Source organism: Zingiber officinale, chromosome 2B (assembly GCF_018446385.1).
Source record: "Zingiber officinale cultivar Zhangliang chromosome 2B, Zo_v1.1, whole genome shotgun sequence".
Lineage (NCBI taxonomy): Eukaryota > Viridiplantae > Streptophyta > Magnoliopsida > Zingiberales > Zingiberaceae > Zingiber > Zingiber officinale.
The window spans coordinates 93,708,695-93,712,854 of NC_055989.1; the positions used below are offsets into that span (position 1 = coordinate 93,708,695).

A 4,160-nucleotide genomic window follows, 5' to 3' on the forward strand; every position below is an offset into this window, starting at 1 on the left:
GATCCTAGTCCTAACCTCAGTAAGCATGGTATGTCACTCTAGAAACTAAGATACTCATGGTAACAAATCATGAGATATAAATACGGATACTTCACAGGCGACAAATCTAACATGCTATGGATATCAAACCGTGACATACCAAAGACAAACATGTTCATTGCTTGTAGTTATAAAATACTATGCATATCCAATGACAATATCATAAAAGATAAGTCAAGAGGTACCCGCCTCCAATAGATCGAGCTAATCAACCTCTATGTCGAAGTGCTGGTCCCGAATCCGAATCCTGTATAAATCAATACATATATTTTATTTAGTCAAACTCATATGAACTAAACAGCTAAATAAAATACTCATGCCCAATTAGGGAAAAATCCCAATCATTCTAGCATACAGATTTAACCTAACAAACGGAATATCACTCACCTCAAAAGATCCCCAACATCCTCAATCGAACCTCAATCAGAACTATATCATTCCTTCACATTTTCTTCTTTTAAATCCAAGACATGAGTCAACAACTCACAGGATCCTCTTTCAACATAGATCATCTACAATTTTTAATCAAAGGGTAAAATCATATTAATGGCAACTTACATTGAGTCCTGGATAAGGATAAATTCATATCACATTCCACCTAATGAAGTAATTAGGTTTATTCCACTAATAAATCACTGACAACTAATCATATAACAAAACTAATCAACTAGCATGGATAACAAATTAATCATGTTAATCTCCAAACACAAGCTCCATAAATCTATAGATCTATCAATTCATGCATTATCACAAACCATAATTCCAATTCCTCCCTCCATTATAAACAACTGATCAAATCTCATGCGTAACCAACCAAAACTATAATCAAATAACCAATCTAGTATAGAAATGGAACAAACACTTAAATATTGATACACTGATCATATCTTACCCCCAAAATGATCTATCCCTGCGTGATGAAAGAATCTGGAAGCAGAAGGAAGAGATGGATGAGTAGTAACTCTGGATCCTTTTACCCCCACTTCAGATAGTGTGATTCGAAGAAATGAAATGTAACCCATCTGGGTGATCAGTGAAACTTGAGATGCGATGGCTCTCACCACGACTGCCTTAGTGTAGGGGCGACAATGATAGGGCACGTTTCTACAATCAGAGGAAGATGAGTAACACAATAAGCAACAATCAACACTAATCGCCGATCCATGATACCCAGATTAGAGCCAAACCTATTTCCACAGTGTCGACATCTAGGCCAAACCCTAAGGTAGGTGAAGGACACACTGAGCCGATGGTGTGCCTCTGGTGATCGGCAATGGCAACGATGGTGTGGCGTCGCGAAGAGGAGATCCAAGAGGGCGTCGACGCGTTACGGCACAAGCACAGAGGAAGAAAGGCGTTGCGCGGTGATCGGCGCTAGGGCACCGGGGGTGCGGCGCTGCTCCGTGCATCGCCAACGGCTAGGACGCTGGAACGGCGTCGCTGCGGTGGCGCTGTCGCTCGGCGGAAACGGCGGAGCAATACGGCTAGGGCAGAGGAGGGGGCGCGGGCGTCGAGCATGGGGAAAAGAGAGGAAACGGTGATAAAAATAGGTAAAAGAAAACGAAATATAAAAAGAAAAGGAAATATAAGCATTTCCTCACTTAAATAGGGTAGCCTAAACAGACTTTTCCGGGCCCCGTTTTTATCCCCGTTAACTTGTCCGTACGAGCTCCGAAAATTTCCCGAAAAATTTCCAACAATTCCGGAAAAATTTCCTTATTAATATTCACCTATTTTCGGTATTTTACACCTTAAGCTCTTCCAATGCCCGGTCGTACTTCGCATCTCATTGGAATTTTATCGCTCGTCGCAGCACCTTGAAGAACGATAGGTTCTAGTCTGATGACTTGGATATGAATATGGACAATGTTGTGATCCATCCGGTCAGCCGTTGGGCCTCCTTTAAGCTGTGTGGCGAAGGCATGTCTTGTAGCACCTTCACTTTACTCAGATTCGCCTCAATCTCCCGCTCGATGACTATGTAACCCAGGAATCAACCGCTCCTCACGCCAAACAGGTGTTGGAACCCCAAGGTTGTTTTGGTGTGATCAACAAGTTAAGTTAGGTTATGTGTGTTTTTAACCTTGTGTCTAAGCGTGCAGGGGCTTAGGAGCATAGGTAGTCGAGTGGAAGATGCATCTAGCGAGAAGGAGGGCACGCGGTGCGTCCGAGGGACGAGGCGCTGCGGAAAAGTACACCGACGGACGAGAAGGAAGCGTGTGGTGGTTCCGAGGGATGAGAAGCCGGAGCGGAAAACTGCTCGAAGAGCAAGAGACGCAGCTAGCGAGAAGGTCGGGACGAGGTGCGACCGAGGGACGAAGACTGCGGATAAGTATGCTGGCGGTCGAGAAGGAAGCACGCGGTGATTCCGAGGGACAAGAAGCCGGAGCGGAAGCCTGCTCAAGAAGACCAGAAGTTGGGTTCAGGTGAGTCCTATTCCGGATGGCAGAGATCACTCAAGCGAGTGGAAGACTCGGTCTGAGGCGAACGGAGTCGGAGCAGAAGACCCGGGCTGAAAAAAGTCAACAGGGTTGACTTTCCCAGCCGGGGCGCCCGGACCCCTCCGGGGCGCTCGGAACCCTCCGGGGCGCTCGGAACCCTTCCAGGCGCTCGGAGTTGACTTTTTGACCAGATTACGTCAATGCGATATGAACGTTGGGGGATAAAGGTTTATCCCCCCAGGGCGCCCGGAACCCCTTCGGGGCGCCCGGAACCCCTTCGGGGCGCCCGGAACCCCTTCAGGGCGCCCCGACCAAGGCTATAAATACAACCTTGGTCCAGAAGCTTTTCAACAACTCAGAAATTGTAACTCCAACACTTGTACGCTCAATCTCTAGATTAGCTTCTTTCTTTTTGTGCTTTCATTGTTGTAAGAGGATTCTCGGCCTGAAGGAGATATTCTATTGTGTTTCACTCCTTGGATAAACAACCTCCTCGGTTGTAACCAAGTAAACATCTGCTACCTCTTTCTTTTCTGTTTTAATTTATTATTTTTCCATTTTATGCAAGTGTTCTGTTGAAAGTTCGAGAAAGGGTTGTGCTTTTGTTTTTTGGCAGGCTATTCAACCCCCCTTCTAGCCGACCATCGTGATCCAACAAGTGGTATCAGAGCCAAGGTGCTTCAGGAGAACTAACCGCCAAACAAAGCAACGATATAATGGTCGGACCAAACATCTACCCGCCGAAGTTCGAAGGGGAATTTGCTAGTTGGAAAAAGCGAATGCAAGTATTCTTTAAAACCGATTTTGATTTAATGTTAATTATGAAGTTCGGTTTTACAGCACCGGAAGGTAAGGAGAAATACCATTGGATGAAAAAGGAGCAGGCCGACTACATGGCAAACATCAAAGTTGAGTACCATCTACTAACCGTTCTTCTGCCACAAGAAGTCAACCGGATCGGTAACTACGACTCCGCGAAGGAACTTTGGGAGAAGTTCCTTGAACTGCACGAAGGAACGTCCGAAGCAAAGCTCCCAAAATGGGATTTACTCCGCAACCAGCTAACCAGCCTGCGACTTGGGGAAGACGAGACAGTTGCGCATCTGCACTCAAGGATAAAGGAAATCATCACTGGACTTTTGAATCTTGGAGAGACGGTAAGTAACCGAGATTCGCTAAGGTACGCACTAAATTCCTTTCCTAGAAATTCAAAATAGACGTCACTAGTAGATGCCTTTTATATTTCAAAAGACTTAGAAAAAATTACATTAGAGGAATTCTTTTCTACATTTGAAGTGCACGAATCAAGATGTACAGGTACGAAGGAGCCCAAGAACAACGTCGCCCTCAAAGCATCGAGAGACGAACCTGAGTCGGAGTCTTCTCTCGACGACGAGGAAATGGTAATGATGGTAAGACGGTTTTAAAAACTTTGTAAATCTAGAACCTCTAACCATCCGTAGGGTAAAAAGAAAAGGATGATCCGCTGCTACCACTGCGACGAAGAAGGGCACATCAAGGACAATTACCCCAAGCTAAAGAACAAGGACAAGGATAAAAGTAAGAAGCATGTCCAAAAGCGCAAGGTCCTAAAGGCGACATGAGATGATACGTCATCCGAATTGGAAATCGAGGCGTTCTCCGGGCTCGCATTAATGGCGAGTCATCAAGACAATGACT

The 4,160-nt window shown here is 45.4% G+C and overlaps 1 long non-coding RNA gene across 1 annotated transcript; it reads right to left on the minus strand.

The window, feature by feature from the left end:
* Positions 1 to 270: 270 nt before the first annotated feature.
* On the minus strand, positions 271 to 1,003 carry LOC122049293. The gene is made up of 3 exons (XR_006130910.1): positions 932 to 1,003; positions 427 to 551; positions 271 to 286 (listed from the first exon to the last, which is right to left on the minus strand). It is a non-coding gene; the product is annotated as an uncharacterized LOC122049293 (long non-coding RNA).
* Between the last annotated feature and the right edge of the window lie 3,157 nt (positions 1,004 to 4,160).